Source organism: Brachyhypopomus gauderio, unplaced genomic scaffold (assembly GCF_052324685.1).
Source record: "Brachyhypopomus gauderio isolate BG-103 unplaced genomic scaffold, BGAUD_0.2 sc94, whole genome shotgun sequence".
In the NCBI taxonomy this organism is placed as follows: domain Eukaryota; kingdom Metazoa; phylum Chordata; class Actinopteri; order Gymnotiformes; family Hypopomidae; genus Brachyhypopomus; species Brachyhypopomus gauderio.
In genome coordinates, this window is record NW_027506915.1 from 156,259 (window position 1) to 170,633 (window position 14,375).

The 14,375-nt window shown below is 45.4% G+C and overlaps 33 non-coding genes across 33 annotated transcripts; 21 read left to right on the forward strand and 12 right to left on the reverse strand.

Moving 5' to 3' along the window:
- Positions 1-248: 248 nt before the first annotated feature.
- Positions 249-335, forward strand: trnay-gua (transfer RNA tyrosine (anticodon GUA)). Its single transcript is given in 2 exon segments — positions 249-285; positions 300-335. It is a non-coding gene; the product is annotated as a tRNA-Tyr (tRNA).
- Positions 336-397: 62 nt separating this feature from the next.
- On the reverse strand, positions 398-469 carry trnae-cuc (transfer RNA glutamic acid (anticodon CUC)). The gene has a single exon. It is a non-coding gene; the product is annotated as a tRNA-Glu (tRNA).
- Positions 470-673: 204 nt separating this feature from the next.
- trnak-uuu (transfer RNA lysine (anticodon UUU)) lies at positions 674-746 on the forward strand. Its single transcript has one exon. It is a non-coding gene; the product is annotated as a tRNA-Lys (tRNA).
- A 472-nt stretch (positions 747-1,218) lies between these two features.
- On the forward strand, positions 1,219-1,305 carry trnay-gua (transfer RNA tyrosine (anticodon GUA)). Its single transcript is given in 2 exon segments — positions 1,219-1,255; positions 1,270-1,305. It is a non-coding gene; the product is annotated as a tRNA-Tyr (tRNA).
- Positions 1,306-1,367: 62 nt separating this feature from the next.
- On the reverse strand, positions 1,368-1,439 carry trnae-cuc (transfer RNA glutamic acid (anticodon CUC)). Its single transcript has one exon. It is a non-coding gene; the product is annotated as a tRNA-Glu (tRNA).
- Positions 1,440-2,613: 1,174 nt separating this feature from the next.
- On the forward strand, positions 2,614-2,686 carry trnak-uuu (transfer RNA lysine (anticodon UUU)). Its single transcript has one exon. It is a non-coding gene; the product is annotated as a tRNA-Lys (tRNA).
- A 472-nt stretch (positions 2,687-3,158) lies between these two features.
- trnay-gua (transfer RNA tyrosine (anticodon GUA)) lies at positions 3,159-3,245 on the forward strand. The gene is given in 2 exon segments: positions 3,159-3,195; positions 3,210-3,245. It is a non-coding gene; the product is annotated as a tRNA-Tyr (tRNA).
- Positions 3,246-3,307: 62 nt separating this feature from the next.
- Positions 3,308-3,379, reverse strand: trnae-cuc (transfer RNA glutamic acid (anticodon CUC)). The gene has a single exon. It is a non-coding gene; the product is annotated as a tRNA-Glu (tRNA).
- A 1,174-nt stretch (positions 3,380-4,553) lies between these two features.
- trnak-uuu (transfer RNA lysine (anticodon UUU)) lies at positions 4,554-4,626 on the forward strand. The gene has a single exon. It is a non-coding gene; the product is annotated as a tRNA-Lys (tRNA).
- Positions 4,627-5,247: 621 nt separating this feature from the next.
- Positions 5,248-5,319, reverse strand: trnae-cuc (transfer RNA glutamic acid (anticodon CUC)). The gene has a single exon. It is a non-coding gene; the product is annotated as a tRNA-Glu (tRNA).
- Positions 5,320-5,523: 204 nt separating this feature from the next.
- trnak-uuu (transfer RNA lysine (anticodon UUU)) lies at positions 5,524-5,596 on the forward strand. Its single transcript has one exon. It is a non-coding gene; the product is annotated as a tRNA-Lys (tRNA).
- A 621-nt stretch (positions 5,597-6,217) lies between these two features.
- On the reverse strand, positions 6,218-6,289 carry trnae-cuc (transfer RNA glutamic acid (anticodon CUC)). Its single transcript has one exon. It is a non-coding gene; the product is annotated as a tRNA-Glu (tRNA).
- A 204-nt stretch (positions 6,290-6,493) lies between these two features.
- On the forward strand, positions 6,494-6,566 carry trnak-uuu (transfer RNA lysine (anticodon UUU)). Its single transcript has one exon. It is a non-coding gene; the product is annotated as a tRNA-Lys (tRNA).
- Positions 6,567-7,038: 472 nt separating this feature from the next.
- trnay-gua (transfer RNA tyrosine (anticodon GUA)) lies at positions 7,039-7,125 on the forward strand. Its single transcript is given in 2 exon segments — positions 7,039-7,075; positions 7,090-7,125. It is a non-coding gene; the product is annotated as a tRNA-Tyr (tRNA).
- A 62-nt stretch (positions 7,126-7,187) lies between these two features.
- trnae-cuc (transfer RNA glutamic acid (anticodon CUC)) lies at positions 7,188-7,259 on the reverse strand. Its single transcript has one exon. It is a non-coding gene; the product is annotated as a tRNA-Glu (tRNA).
- A 1,174-nt stretch (positions 7,260-8,433) lies between these two features.
- On the forward strand, positions 8,434-8,506 carry trnak-uuu (transfer RNA lysine (anticodon UUU)). The gene has a single exon. It is a non-coding gene; the product is annotated as a tRNA-Lys (tRNA).
- A 472-nt stretch (positions 8,507-8,978) lies between these two features.
- Positions 8,979-9,065, forward strand: trnay-gua (transfer RNA tyrosine (anticodon GUA)). Its single transcript is given in 2 exon segments — positions 8,979-9,015; positions 9,030-9,065. It is a non-coding gene; the product is annotated as a tRNA-Tyr (tRNA).
- Positions 9,066-9,128: 63 nt separating this feature from the next.
- Positions 9,129-9,200, reverse strand: trnae-cuc (transfer RNA glutamic acid (anticodon CUC)). The gene has a single exon. It is a non-coding gene; the product is annotated as a tRNA-Glu (tRNA).
- Positions 9,201-9,404: 204 nt separating this feature from the next.
- trnak-uuu (transfer RNA lysine (anticodon UUU)) lies at positions 9,405-9,477 on the forward strand. The gene has a single exon. It is a non-coding gene; the product is annotated as a tRNA-Lys (tRNA).
- Positions 9,478-9,949: 472 nt separating this feature from the next.
- Positions 9,950-10,036, forward strand: trnay-gua (transfer RNA tyrosine (anticodon GUA)). The gene is given in 2 exon segments: positions 9,950-9,986; positions 10,001-10,036. It is a non-coding gene; the product is annotated as a tRNA-Tyr (tRNA).
- Positions 10,037-10,098: 62 nt separating this feature from the next.
- On the reverse strand, positions 10,099-10,170 carry trnae-cuc (transfer RNA glutamic acid (anticodon CUC)). The gene has a single exon. It is a non-coding gene; the product is annotated as a tRNA-Glu (tRNA).
- A 204-nt stretch (positions 10,171-10,374) lies between these two features.
- On the forward strand, positions 10,375-10,447 carry trnak-uuu (transfer RNA lysine (anticodon UUU)). Its single transcript has one exon. It is a non-coding gene; the product is annotated as a tRNA-Lys (tRNA).
- Positions 10,448-10,919: 472 nt separating this feature from the next.
- On the forward strand, positions 10,920-11,006 carry trnay-gua (transfer RNA tyrosine (anticodon GUA)). The gene is given in 2 exon segments: positions 10,920-10,956; positions 10,971-11,006. It is a non-coding gene; the product is annotated as a tRNA-Tyr (tRNA).
- A 62-nt stretch (positions 11,007-11,068) lies between these two features.
- trnae-cuc (transfer RNA glutamic acid (anticodon CUC)) lies at positions 11,069-11,140 on the reverse strand. Its single transcript has one exon. It is a non-coding gene; the product is annotated as a tRNA-Glu (tRNA).
- Positions 11,141-11,344: 204 nt separating this feature from the next.
- Positions 11,345-11,417, forward strand: trnak-uuu (transfer RNA lysine (anticodon UUU)). The gene has a single exon. It is a non-coding gene; the product is annotated as a tRNA-Lys (tRNA).
- Positions 11,418-11,889: 472 nt separating this feature from the next.
- Positions 11,890-11,976, forward strand: trnay-gua (transfer RNA tyrosine (anticodon GUA)). Its single transcript is given in 2 exon segments — positions 11,890-11,926; positions 11,941-11,976. It is a non-coding gene; the product is annotated as a tRNA-Tyr (tRNA).
- A 62-nt stretch (positions 11,977-12,038) lies between these two features.
- On the reverse strand, positions 12,039-12,110 carry trnae-cuc (transfer RNA glutamic acid (anticodon CUC)). The gene has a single exon. It is a non-coding gene; the product is annotated as a tRNA-Glu (tRNA).
- Positions 12,111-12,314: 204 nt separating this feature from the next.
- Positions 12,315-12,387, forward strand: trnak-uuu (transfer RNA lysine (anticodon UUU)). Its single transcript has one exon. It is a non-coding gene; the product is annotated as a tRNA-Lys (tRNA).
- Positions 12,388-12,859: 472 nt separating this feature from the next.
- Positions 12,860-12,946, forward strand: trnay-gua (transfer RNA tyrosine (anticodon GUA)). The gene is given in 2 exon segments: positions 12,860-12,896; positions 12,911-12,946. It is a non-coding gene; the product is annotated as a tRNA-Tyr (tRNA).
- A 62-nt stretch (positions 12,947-13,008) lies between these two features.
- Positions 13,009-13,080, reverse strand: trnae-cuc (transfer RNA glutamic acid (anticodon CUC)). The gene has a single exon. It is a non-coding gene; the product is annotated as a tRNA-Glu (tRNA).
- A 204-nt stretch (positions 13,081-13,284) lies between these two features.
- Positions 13,285-13,357, forward strand: trnak-uuu (transfer RNA lysine (anticodon UUU)). The gene has a single exon. It is a non-coding gene; the product is annotated as a tRNA-Lys (tRNA).
- A 621-nt stretch (positions 13,358-13,978) lies between these two features.
- Positions 13,979-14,050, reverse strand: trnae-cuc (transfer RNA glutamic acid (anticodon CUC)). Its single transcript has one exon. It is a non-coding gene; the product is annotated as a tRNA-Glu (tRNA).
- A 204-nt stretch (positions 14,051-14,254) lies between these two features.
- trnak-uuu (transfer RNA lysine (anticodon UUU)) lies at positions 14,255-14,327 on the forward strand. The gene has a single exon. It is a non-coding gene; the product is annotated as a tRNA-Lys (tRNA).
- The last annotated feature ends 48 nt before the right edge of the window (positions 14,328-14,375 follow it).

A 14,375-nucleotide genomic window follows, 5' to 3' on the forward strand; every position in this document is an offset into this window, starting at 1 on the left:
AAAAGCAATTCAAATTGTTCTAACCATTGGTGGGACCAACCCGTGGCCTTTTACCATCCACGTGTCCAAAATGCAGTACGCATGCCAATGTTGTTAACAGACATACGTGTTGGTAGCTCTACATGTCCAACTGGTACAGTGTGAGGTTTCCTCTTTGGTGGACCTTAAAGAGTTGAAAAAGCCACAACCGAACTGGTATCTTTGTCAACGTCCTTGTTTCTGGATCTATGCTGCATGTGCGTCAGAATCCTTCGGTAGCTCAGATGGTAGAGCGGAGGACTGTAGAGGTTAAAGCAGCAATCCTTAGGCCACCGGTTCAAATCCGGTTCGAAGGAAGCTTCTTTTTTTCCAGGATATTACTGCCTTTAATGTCATGATGAGCAAAAAGTTTTCTGTTTTCCCTGACCGGGAATCGAACCCGGGCCGCGGCGGTGAGAGCGCCGAATCCTAGCCACTAGACCATCAGGGACAGCGATGTTATGCTAATGGATGAAGGCCTTTACATGAGTTCTGGCTGGCCATTATTCATGAGTGAAGAAAGACCAGAATGTGGGTTATTCGTGACCACACCAGAACATGTGGACCTTTTTGTGTCAAGACTGTCAAATGCTTCCCATGTCAGAGGTCAAGAATATCTGGACATGTTCTGAATCACAGAGCAAGGCTAAACGTAGCCTGGATAGCTCAGTCGGTAGAGCATCAGACTTTTAATCTGAGGGTCCAGGGTTCAAGTCCCTGTTCAGGCGTTGAACTTTACATGACCGTCAGCTCTTGAGCACCGTTCAGTCATCATCAGGCAGGCTTTTGGATTAAGCTGAACTTCCAGCTTTACGTCTGCCTACCTGTGACTTCCTTGTCATTAATTATTTTGTCTATGTCCTTGTTAATGATGACAAAAAAAACAACAATTAAAGCCACTCAGCCTTTCCTTTCTCTCTCTCTCTATGTGACATCACAATAGATTTTCTCAAAAAGCAATTCAAATTGTTCTAACCATTGGTGGGACCAACCCGTGGCCTTTTACCATCCACGTGTCCAAAATGCAGTACGCATGCCAATGTTGTTAACAGACATACGTGTTGGTAGCTCTACATGTCCAACTGGTACAGTGTGAGGTTTCCTCTTTGGTGGACCTTAAAGAGTTGAAAAAGCCACAACCGAACTGGTATCTTTGTCAACGTCCTTGTTTCTGGATCTATGCTGCATGTGCGTCAGAATCCTTCGGTAGCTCAGATGGTAGAGCGGAGGACTGTAGAGGTTAAAGCAGCAATCCTTAGGCCACCGGTTCAAATCCGGTTCGAAGGAAGCTTCTTTTTTTCCAGGATATTACTGCCTTTAATGTCATGATGAGCAAAAAGTTTTCTGTTTTCCCTGACCGGGAATCGAACCCGGGCCGCGGCGGTGAGAGCGCCGAATCCTAGCCACTAGACCATCAGGGACAGCGATGGAATGCTAATGAATGAAGGCTTTTACATGAGTTCTGGCTGGCCGTTATTCATGAGTGAAGAAAGACCAGAATGTGGGTTATTCGTGACCACACCAGAACATGTGGACCATTTTGTGTCAAGACTGTCAAATGCTTCCCATGTCAGAGGTCAAGAATATCTGGACATGTTCTGAATCACAGAGCAACGTTAAACGTAGCCTGGATAGCTCAGTCGGTAGAGCATCAGACTTTTAATTTGAGGGTCCAGGGTTCAAGTCCCTGTTCAGGCGTTGAACTTTACATGACCGTCAGCTCTTGAGCACCGTTCACTCATCGTCAGGCATGCTTTTGGATTAAGCTGAACTTCCAGCTTTACGTCTGCCTACCTGTGACTTCCTTGTCATTAATTATTTTGTCTATGTCCTTGTTAATGATGACAAAAAAAACACCAATTAAAGCCACTCAGCCTTTCCTTTCTCTCTCTCTCTATGTGACATCACAATAGATTTTCTCAAAAAGCAATTCAAATTGTTCTAACCATTGGTGGGACCAACCCGTGGCCTTTTACCATCCACGTGTCCAAAATGCAGTACGCATGCCAATGTTGTTAACAGACATACGTGTTGGTAGCTCTACATGTCCAACTGGTACAGTGTGAGGTTTCCTCTTTGGTAGACCTTAAAGAGTTGAAAAAGCCACAACCGAACTGGTATCTTTGTCAACGTCCTTGTTTCTGGATCTATGCAGCACGTGCGTCAGAATCCTTCGGTAGCTCAGATGGTAGAGCGGAGGACTGTAGAGGTTAAAGCAGCAATCCTTAGGCCACTGGTTCAAATCCGGTTCGAAGGAAGCTTCTTTTTTTCCAGGATATTACTGCCCTTAATGTCATGATGAGCAAAAAGCTTTCTGTTTTCCCTGACCGGGAATCGAACCCGGGCCGCGGTGGTGAGAGCGCCGAATCCTAGCCACTAGACCATCAGGGACAGCGATGGAATGCTAATGAATGAAGGCTTTTACATGAGTTCTGGCTGGCCGTTATTCATGAGTGAAGAAAGACCAGAATGTGGGTTATTCGTGACCACACCAGAACATGTGGACCTTTTTGTGTCAAGACTGTCAAATGCTTCCCATGTCAGAGGTCAAGAATATCTGGACATGTTCTGAATCACAGAGCAAGGTTAAACGTAGCCTGGATAGCTCAGTCGGTAGAGCATCAGACTTTTAATCTGAGGGTCCAGGGTTCAAGTCCCTGTTCAGGCATTGAACTTTACATGACCGTCAGCTCTTGAGCACCGTTCAGTCATCATCAGGCAGGCTTTTGGATTAAGCTGAACTTCCAGCTTTACGTCTGCCTACCTGTGACTTCCTTGTCATTAATTATTTTGTCTATGTCCTTGTTAATGATGACAAAAAAAACACCAATTAAAGCCACTCAGCCTTTCCTTTCTCTCTCTCTCTATGTGACATCACAATAGATTTTCTCAAAAAGCAATTCAAATTGTTCTAACCATTGGTGGGACCAACCCGTGGCCTTTTACCATCCACGTGTCCAAAATGCAGTACGCATGCCAATGTTGTTAACAGACATACGTGTTGGTAGCTCTACATGTCCAACTGGTACAGTGTGAGGTTTCCTCTTTGGTGGACCTTAAAGAGTTGAAAAAGCCACAACCGAACTGGTATCTTTGTCAACGTCCTTGTTTCTGGATCTATGCTGCATGTGCGTCAGAATCCTTCGGTAGCTCAGATGGTAGAGCGGAGGACTGTAGAGGTTAAAGCAGCAATCCTTAGGCCACCGGTTCAAATCCGGTTCGAAGGAAGCTTCTTTTTTTCCAGGATATTACTGCCTTTAATGTCATGATGAGCAAAAAGTTTTCTGTTTTCCCTGACCGGGAATCGAACCCGGGCCGCGGCGGTGAGAGCGCCGAATCCTAGCCACTAGACCATCAGGGACAGCGATGGAATGCTAATGAATGAAGGCTTTTACATGAGTTCTGGCTGGCCGTTATTCATGAGTGAAGAAAGACCAGAATGTGGGTTATTCGTGACCACACCAGAACATGTGGACCTTTTTGTGTCAAGACTGTCAAATGCTTCCCATGTCAGAGGTCAAGAATATCTGGACATGTTCTGAATCACAGAGCAACGTTAAACGTAGCCTGGATAGCTCAGTCGGTAGAGCATCAGACTTTTAATTTGAGGGTCCAGGGTTCAAGTCCCTGTTCAGGCGTTGAACTTTACATGACCGTCAGCTCTTGAGCACCGTTCACTCATCGTCAGGCATGCTTTTGGATTAAGCTGAACTTCCAGCTTTACGTCTGCCTACCTGTGACTTCCTTGTCATTAATTATTTTGTCTATGTCCTTGTTAATGATGACAAAAAAAACACCAATTAAAGCCACTCAGCCTTTCCTTTCTCTCTCTCTCTATGTGACATCACAATAGATTTTCTCAAAAAGCAATTCAAATTGTTCTAACCATTGGTGGGACCAACCCGTGGCCTTTTACCATCCACGTGTCCAAAATGCAGTACGCATGCCAATGTTGTTAACAGACATACGTGTTGGTAGCTCTACATGTCCAACTGGTACAGTGTGAGGTTTCCTCTTTGGTGGACCTTAAAGAGTTGAAAAAGCCACAACCGAACTGGTATCTTTGTCAACGTCCTTGTTTCTGGATCTATGCAGCACGTGCGTCAGAATCCTTCGGTAGCTCAGATGGTAGAGCGGAGGACTGTAGAGGTTAAAGCAGCAATCCTTAGGCCACTGGTTCAAATCCGGTTCGAAGGAAGCTTCTTTTTTTCCAGGATATTACTGCCCTTAATGTCATGATGAGCAAAAAGCTTTCTGTTTTCCCTGACCGGGAATCGAACCCGGTCCGCGGCGGTGAGAGCGCCGAATCCTAGCCACTAGACCATCAGGGACAGCGATGGAATGCTAATGAATGAAGGCTTTTACATGAGTTCTGGCTGGCCGTTATTCATGAGTGAAGAAAGACCAGAATGTGGGTTATTCGTGACCACACCAGAACATGTGGACCTTTTTGTGTCAAGACTGTCAAATGCTTCCCATGTCAGAGGTCAAGAATATCTGGACATGTTCTGAATCACAGAGCAAGGTTAAACGTAGCCTGGATAGCTCAGTCGGTAGAGCATCAGACTTTTAATCTGAGGGTCCAGGGTTCAAGTCCCTGTTCAGGCGTTGAACTTTACATGACCGTCAGCTCTTGAGCACCGTTCAGTCATCATCAGGCAGGCTTTTGGATTAAGCTGAACTTCCAGCTTTACGTCTGCCTACCTGTGACTTCCTTGTCATTAATTATTTTGTCTATGTCCTTGTTAATGATGACAAAAAAAACACCAATTAAAGCCACTCAGCCTTTCCTTTCTCTCTCTCTCTATGTGACATCACAATAGATTTTCTCAAAAAGCAATTCAAATTGTTCTAACCATTGGTGGGACCAACCCGTGGCCTTTTACCATCCACGTGTCCAAAATGCAGTACGCATGCCAATGTTGTTAACAGACATACGTGTTGGTAGCTCTACATGTCCAACTGGTACAGTGTGAGGTTTCCTCTTTGGTGGACCTTAAAGAGTTGAAAAAGCCACAACCGAACTGGTATCTTTGTCAACGTCCTTGTTTCTGGATCTATGCTGCATGTGCGTCAGAATCCTTCGGTAGCTCAGATGGTAGAGCGGAGGACTGTAGAGGTTAAAGCAGCAATCCTTAGGCCACTGGTTCAAATCCGGTTCGAAGGAAGCTTCTTTTTTTCCAGGATATTACTGCCCTTAATGTCATGATGAGCAAAAAGTTTTCTGTTTTCCCTGACCGGGAATCGAACCCGGGCCGCAGCGGTGAGAGCACCGAATCCTAGCCACTAGACCATCAGGGACAGCTATGTTAAGCTAATGAATGAAGGCTTTTACATGAGTTCTGGCTGGCCGTTATTCATGAGTGAAGAAAGACCAGAATGTGGGTTATTCGTGACCACACCAGAACATGTGGACCTTTTTGTGTCAAGACTGTCAAATGCTTCCCATGTCAGAGGTCAAGAATATCTGGACATGTTCTGAATCACAGAGCAAGGTTAAACGTAGCCTGGATAGCTCAGTCGGTAGAGCATCAGACTTTTAATCTGAGGGTCCAGGGTTCAAGTCCCTGTTCAGGCGTTGAACTTTACATGACCGTCAGCTCTTGAGCACCGTTCAGTCATCATCAGGCAGGCTTTTGGATTAAGCTGAACTTCCAGCTTTACGTCTGCCTACCTGTGACTTCCTTGTCATTAATTATTTTGTCTATGTCCTTGTTAATGATGACAAAAAAAACACCAATTAAAGCCACTCAGCCTTTCCTTTCTCTCTCTCTCTATGTGACATCACAATAGATTTTCTCAAAAAGCAATTCAAATTGTTCTAACCATTGGTGGGACCAACCCGTGGCCTTTTACCATCCACGTGTCCAAAATGCAGTACGCATGCCAATGTTGTTAACAGACATACGTGTTGGTAGCTCTACATGTCCAACTGGTACAGTGTGAGGTTTCCTCTTTGGTGGACCTTAAAGAGTTGAAAAAGCCACAACCGAACTGGTATCTTTGTCAACGTCCTTGTTTCTGGATCTATGCAGCACGTGCGTCAGAATCCTTCGGTAGCTCAGATGGTAGAGCGGAGGACTGTAGAGGTTAAAGCAGCAATCCTTAGGCCACTGGTTCAAATCCGGTTCGAAGGAAGCTTCTTTTTTTCCAGGATATTACTGCCCTTAATGTCATGATGAGCAAAAAGCTTTCTGTTTTCCCTGACCGGGAATCGAACCCGGGCCGCGGCGGTGAGAGCGCCGAATCCTAGCCACTAGACCATCAGGGACAGCGATGGAATGCTAATGAATGAAGGCTTTTACATGAGTTCTGGCTGGCCGTTATTCATGAGTGAAGAAAGACCAGAATGTGGGTTATTCGTGACCACACCAGAACATGTGGACCTTTTTGTGTCAAGACTGTCAAATGCTTCCCATGTCAGAGGTCAAGAATATCTGGACATGTTCTGAATCACAGAGCAAGGTTAAACGTAGCCTGGATAGCTCAGTCGGTAGAGCATCAGACTTTTAATCTGAGGGTCCAGGGTTCAAGTCCCTGTTCAGGCATTGAACTTTACATGACCGTCAGCTCTTGAGCACCGTTCAGTCATCATCAGGCAGGCTTTTGGATTAAGCTGAACTTCCAGCTTTACGTCTGCCTACCTGTGACTTCCTTGTCATTAATTATTTTGTCTATGTCCTTGTTAATGATGACAAAAAAAACACCAATTAAAGCCACTCAGCCTTTCCTTTCTCTCTCTCTCTATGTGACATCACAATAGATTTTCTCAAAAAGCAATTCAAATTGTTCTAACCATTGGTGGGACCAACCCGTGGCCTTTTACCATCCACGTGTCCAAAATGCAGTACGCATGCCAATGTTGTTAACAGACATACGTGTTGGTAGCTCTACATGTCCAACTGGTACAGTGTGAGGTTTCCTCTTTGGTGGACCTTAAAGAGTTGAAAAAGCCACAACCGAACTGGTATCTTTGTCAACGTCCTTGTTTCTGGATCTATGCTGCATGTGCGTCAGAATCCTTCGGTAGCTCAGATGGTAGAGCGGAGGACTGTAGAGGTTAAAGCAGCAATCCTTAGGCCACCGGTTCAAATCCGGTTCGAAGGAAGCTTCTTTTTTTCCAGGATATTACTGCCTTTAATGTCATGATGAGCAAAAAGTTTTCTGTTTTCCCTGACCGGGAATCGAACCCGGGCCGCGGCGGTGAGAGCGCCGAATCCTAGCCACTAGACCATCAGGGACAGCGATGGAATGCTAATGAATGAAGGCTTTTACATGAGTTCTGGCTGGCCGTTATTCATGAGTGAAGAAAGACCAGAATGTGGGTTATTCGTGACCACACCAGAACATGTGGACCTTTTTGTGTCAAGACTGTCAAATGCTTCCCATGTCAGAGGTCAAGAATATCTGGACATGTTCTGAATCACAGAGCAACGTTAAACGTAGCCTGGATAGCTCAGTCGGTAGAGCATCAGACTTTTAATTTGAGGGTCCAGGGTTCAAGTCCCTGTTCAGGCGTTGAACTTTACATGACCGTCAGCTCTTGAGCACCGTTCACTCATCGTCAGGCATGCTTTTGGATTAAGCTGAACTTCCAGCTTTACGTCTGCCTACCTGTGACTTCCTTGTCATTAATTATTTTGTCTATGTCCTTGTTAATGATGACAAAAAAAACACCAATTAAAGCCACTCAGCCTTTCCTTTCTCTCTCTCTCTATGTGACATCACAATAGATTTTCTCAAAAAGCAATTCAAATTGTTCTAACCATTGGTGGGACCAACCCGTGGCCTTTTACCATCCACGTGTCCAAAATGCAGTACGCATGCCAATGTTGTTAACAGACATACGTGTTGGTAGCTCTACATGTCCAACTGGTACAGTGTGAGGTTTCCTCTTTGGTGGACCTTAAAGAGTTGAAAAAGCCACAACCGAACTGGTATCTTTGTCAACGTCCTTGTTTCTGGATCTATGCAGCACGTGCGTCAGAATCCTTCGGTAGCTCAGATGGTAGAGCGGAGGACTGTAGAGGTTAAAGCAGCAATCCTTAGGCCACTGGTTCAAATCCGGTTCGAAGGAAGCTTCTTTTTTTCCAGGATATTACTGCCCTTAATGTCATGATGAGCAAAAAGCTTTCTGTTTTCCCTGACCGGGAATCGAACCCGGTCCGCGGCGGTGAGAGCGCCGAATCCTAGCCACTAGACCATCAGGGACAGCGATGGAATGCTAATGAATGAAGGCTTTTACATGAGTTCTGGCTGGCCGTTATTCATGAGTGAAGAAAGACCAGAATGTGGGTTATTCGTGACCACACCAGAACATGTGGACCTTTTTGTGTCAAGACTGTCAAATGCTTCCCATGTCAGAGGTCAAGAATATCTGGACATGTTCTGAATCACAGAGCAAGGTTAAACGTAGCCTGGATAGCTCAGTCGGTAGAGCATCAGACTTTTAATCTGAGGGTCCAGGGTTCAAGTCCCTGTTCAGGCGTTGAACTTTACATGACCGTCAGCTCTTGAGCACCGTTCAGTCATCATCAGGCAGGCTTTTGGATTAAGCTGAACTTCCAGCTTTACGTCTGCCTACCTGTGACTTCCTTGTCATTAATTATTTTGTCTATGTCCTTGTTAATGATGACAAAAAAAACACCAATTAAAGCCACTCAGCCTTTCCTTTCTCTCTCTCTCTATGTGACATCACAATAGATTTTCTCAAAAAGCAATTCAAATTGTTCTAACCATTGGTGGGACCAACCCGTGGCCTTTTACCATCCACGTGTCCAAAATGCAGTACGCATGCCAATGTTGTTAACAGACATATGTGTTGGTAGCTCTACATGTCCAACTGGTACAGTGTGAGGTTTCCTCTTTGGTGGACCTTAAAGAGTTGAAAAAGCCACAACCGAACTGGTATCTTTGTCAACGTCCTTGTTTCTGGATCTATGCTGCATGTGCGTCAGAATCCTTCGGTAGCTCAGATGGTAGAGCGGAGGACTGTAGAGGTTAAAGCAGCAATCCTTAGGCCACCGGTTCAAATCCGGTTCGAAGGAAGCTTCTTTTTTTTCCAGGATATTACTGCCTTTAATGTCATGATGAGCAAAAAGTTTTCTGTTTTCCCTGACCGGGAATCGAACCCGGGCCGCGGCGGTGAGAGCGCCGAATCCTAGCCACTAGACCATCAGGGACAGCGATGTTATGCTAATGGATGAAGGCCTTTACATGAGTTCTGGCTGCCTGTTATTCATGAGTGAAGAAAGACCAGAATGTGGGTTATTCGTGACCACACCAGAACATGTGGACCTTTTTGTGTCAAGACTGTCAAATGCTTCCCATGTCAGAGGTCAAGAATATCTGGACATGTTCTGAATCACAGAGCAAGGCTAAACGTAGCCTGGATAGCTCAGTCGGTAGAGCATCAGACTTTTAATCTGAGGGTCCAGGGTTCAAGTCCCTGTTCAGGCGTTGAACTTTACATGACCGTCAGCTCTTGAGCACCGTTCAGTCATCGTCAGGCAGGCTTTTGGATTAAGCTGAACTTCCAGCTTTACGTCTGCCTACCTGTGACTTCCTTGTCATTAATTATTTTGTCTATGTCCTTGTTAATGATGACAAAAAAAACAACAATTAAAGCCACTCAGCCTTTCCTTTCTCTCTCTCTCTATGTGACATCACAATAGATTTTCTCAAAAAGCAATTCAAATTGTTCTAACCATTGGTGGGACCAACCCGTGGCCTTTTACCATCCACGTGTCCAAAATGCAGTACGCATGCCAATGTTGTTAACAGACATACGTGTTGGTAGCTCTACATGTCCAACTGGTACAGTGTGAGGTTTCCTCTTTGGTGGACCTTAAAGAGTTGAAAAAGCCACAACCGAACTGGTATCTTTGTCAACGTCCTTGTTTCTGGATCTATGCTGCATGTGCGTCAGAATCCTTCGGTAGCTCAGATGGTAGAGCGGAGGACTGTAGAGGTTAAAGCAGCAATCCTTAGGCCACCGGTTCAAATCCGGTTCGAAGGAAGCTTCTTTTTTTCCAGGATATTACTGCCTTTAATGTCATGATGAGCAAAAAGCTTTCTGTTTTCCCTGACCGGGAATCGAACCCGGGCCGCGGCGGTGAGAGCGCCGAATCCTAGCCACTAGACCATCAGGGACAGCGATGTTATGCTAATGGATGAAGGCCTTTACATGAGTTCTGGCTGCCTGTTATTCATGAGTGAAGAAAGACCAGAATGTGGGTTATTCGTGACCACACCAGAACATGTGGACCTTTTTGTGTCAAGACTGTCAAATGCTTCCCATGTCAGAGGTCAAGAATATCTGGACATGTTCTGAATCACAGAGCAAGGCTAAACGTAGCCTGGATAGCTCAGTCGGTAGAGCATCAGACTTTTAATCTGAGGGTCCAGGGTTCAAGTCCCTGTTCAGGCGTTGAACTTTACATGACCGTCAGCTCTTGAGCACCGTTCACTCATCGTCAGGCAGGCTTTTGGATTAAGCTGAACTTCCAGCTTTACGTCTGCCTACCTGTGACTTCCTTGTCATTAATTATTTTGTCTATGTCCTTGTTAATGATGACAAAAAAAACACCAATTAAAGCCACTCAGCCTTTCCTTTCTCTCTCTCTCTATGTGACATCACAATAGATTTTCTCAAAAAGCAATTCAAATTGTTCTAACCATTGGTGGGACCAACCCGTGGCCTTTTACCATCCACGTGTCCAAAATGCAGTACGCATGCCAATGTTGTTAACAGACATACGTGTTGGTAGCTCTACATGTCCAACTGGTACAGTGTGAGGTTTCCTCTTTGGTGGACCTTAAAGAGTTGAAAAAGCCACAACCGAACTGGTATCTTTGTCAACGTCCTTGTTTCTGGATCTATGCTGCATGTGCGTCAGAATCCTTCGGTAGCTCAGATGGTAGAGCGGAGGACTGTAGAGGTTAAAGCAGCAATCCTTAGGCCACCGGTTCAAATCCGGTTCGAAGGAAGCTTCTTTTTTTCCAGGATATTACTGCCTTTAATGTCATGATGAGCAAAAAGTTTTCTGTTTTCCCTGACCGGGAATCGAACCCGGGCCGCGGCGGTGAGAGCGCCGAATCCTAGCCACTAGACCATCAGGGACAGCGATGTTATGCTAATGGATGAAGGCCTTTACATGAGTTCTGGCTGCCTGTTATTCATGAGTGAAGAAAGACCAGAATGTGGGTTATTCGTGACCACACCAGAACATGTGGACCTTTTTGTGTCAAGACTGTCAAATGCTTCCCATGTCAGAGGTCAAGAATATCTGGACATGTTCTGAATCACAGAGCAAGGCTAAACGTAGCCTGGATAGCTCAGTCGGTAGAGCATCAGACTTTTAATCTGAGTGTCCAGGGTTCAAGTCCCTGTTCAGGCGTTGAACTTTACATGACCGTCAGCTCTTGAGCACCGTTCAGTCATCGTCAGGCAGGCTTTTGGATTAAGCTGAACTTCCAGCTTTACGTCTGCCTACCTGTGACTTCCTTGTCATTAATTATTTTGTCTATGTCCTTGTTAATGATGACAAAAAAAACAACAATTAAAGCCACTCAGCCTTTCCTTTCTCTCTCTCTCTATGTGACATCACAATAGATTTTCTCAAAAAGCAATTCAAATTGTTCTAACCATTGGTGGGACCAACCCGTGGCCTTTTACCATCCACGTGTCCAAAATGCAGTACGCATGCCAATGTTGTTAACAGACATACGTGTTGGTAGCTCTACATGTCCAACTGGTACAGTGTGAGGTTTCCTCTTTGGTGGACCTTAAAGAGTTGAAAAAGCCACAACCGAACTGGTATCTTTGTCAACGTCCTTGTTTCTGGATCTATGCTGCATGTGCGTCAGAATCCTTCGGTAGCTCAGATGGTAGAGCGGAGGACTGTAGAGGTTAAAGCAGCAATCCTTAGGCCACCGGTTCAAATCCGGTTCGAAGGAAGCTTCTTTTTTTCCAGGATATTACTGCCTTTAATGTCATGATGAGCAAAAAGTTTTCTGTTTTCCCTGACCGGGAATCGAACCCGGGCCGCGGCGGTGAGAGCGCCGAATCCTAGCCACTAGACCATCAGGGACAGCGATGTTATGCTAATGGATGAAGGCCTTTACATGAGTTCTGGCTGCCTGTTATTCATGAGTGAAGAAAGACCAGAATGTGGGTTATTCGTGACCACACCAGAACATGTGGACCTTTTTGTGTCAAGACTGTCAAATGCTTCCCATGTCAGAGGTCAAGAATATCTGGACATGTTCTGAATCACAGAGCAAGGCTAAACGTAGCCTGGATAGCTCAGTCGGTAGAGCATCAGACTTTTAATCTGAGGGTCCAGGGTTCAAGTCCCTGTTCAGGCGTTGAACTTTACATGACCGTCAGCTCTTGAGCACCGTTCACTCATCGTCAGGCAGGCTTTTGGATTAAGCTGAACTTCCAGCTTTACGTCTGCCTACCTGTGACTTCCTTGTCATTAATTATTTTGTCTATGTCCTTGTTAATGATGACAAAAAAAACAACAATTAAAGCCACTCAGCCTTTCCTTTCTCTCTCTCTCTATGTGACATCACAATAGATTTTCTCAAAAAGCAATTCAAATTGTTCTAACCATTGGTGGGACCAACCCGTGGCCTTTTACCATCCACGTGTCCAAAATGCAGTACGCATGCCAATGTTGTTAACAGACATACGTGTTGGTAGCTCTACATGTCCAACTGGTACAGTGTGAGGTTTCCTCTTTGGTGGACCTTAAAGAGTTGAAAAAGCCACAACCGAACTGGTATCTTTGTCAACGTCCTTGTTTCTGGATCTATGCTGCATGTGCGTCAGAATCCTTCGGTAGCTCAGATGGTAGAGCGGAGGACTGTAGAGGTTAAAGCAGCAATCCTTAGGCCACCGGTTCAAATCCGGTTCGAAGGAAGCTTCTTTTTTTCCAGGATATTACTGCCTTTAATGTCATGATGAGCAAAAAGTTTTCTGTTTTCCCTGACCGGGAATCGAACCCGGGCCGCGGCGGTGAGAGCGCCGAATCCTAGCCACTAGACCATCAGGGACAGCGATGTTATGCTAATGGATGAAGGCCTTTACATGAGTTCTGGCTGCCTGTTATTCATGAGTGAAGAAAGACCAGAATGTGGGTTATTCGTGACCACACCAGAACATGTGGACCTTTTTGTGTCAAGACTGTCAAATGCTTCCCATGTCAGAGGTCAAGAATATCTGGACATGTTCTGAATCACAGAGCAAGGCTAAACGTAGCCTGGATAGCTCAGTCGGTAGAGCATCAGACTTTTAATCTGAGGGTCCAGGGTTCAAGTCCCTGTTCAGGCGTTGAACTTTACATGACCGTCAGCTCTTGAGCACCGTTCAGTCATCGTCAGGCAGGCTTTTGGATTAAGCTGAACTTCCAGCTTTACGTCTGCCTACCTGTGACTTCCTTGTCATTAATTATTTTGTCTATGTCCTTGTTAATGATGACAAAAAAAACAACAATTAAAGCCACTCAGCCTTTCCTTTCTCTCTCTCTCTATGTGACATCACAATAGATTTTCTCAAAAAGCAATTCAAATTGTTCTAACCATTGGTGGGACCAACCCGTGGCCTTTTACCATCCACGTGTCCAAAATGCAGTACGCATGCCAATGTTGTTAACAGACATACGTGTTGGTAGCTCTACATGTCCAACTGGTACAGTGTGAGGTTTCCTCTTTGGTGGACCTTAAAGAGTTGAAAAAGCCACAACCGAACTGGTATCTTTGTCAACGTCCTTGTTTCTGGATCTATGCTGCATGTGCGTCAGAATCCTTCGGTAGCTCAGATGGTAGAGCGGAGGACTGTAGAGGTTAAAGCAGCAATCCTTAGGCCACCGGTTCAAAGCCGGTTCGAAGGAAGCTTCTTTTTTTCCAGGATATTACTGCCTTTAATGTCATGATGAGCAAAAAGTTTTCTGTTTTCCCTGACCGGGAATCGAACCCGGGCCGCGGCGGTGAGAGCGCCGAATCCTAGCCACTAGACCATCAGGGACAGCGATGTTATGCTAATGGATGAAGGCCTTTACATGAGTTCTGGCTGGCAGTTATTCATGAGTGAAGAAAGACCAGAATGTGGGTTATTCGTGACCACACCAGAACATGTGGACCTTTTTGTGTCAAGACTGTCAAATGCTTCCCATGTCAGAGGTCAAGAATATCTGGACATGTTCTGAATCACAGAGCAAGGCTAAACGTAGCCTGGATAGCTCAGTCGGTAGAGCATCAGACTTTTAATCTGAGGGTCCAGGGTTCAAGTCCCTGTTCAGGCGTTGAACTTTACATGACCGTCAGCTCTTGAGCACCGTTCACTCATCGTC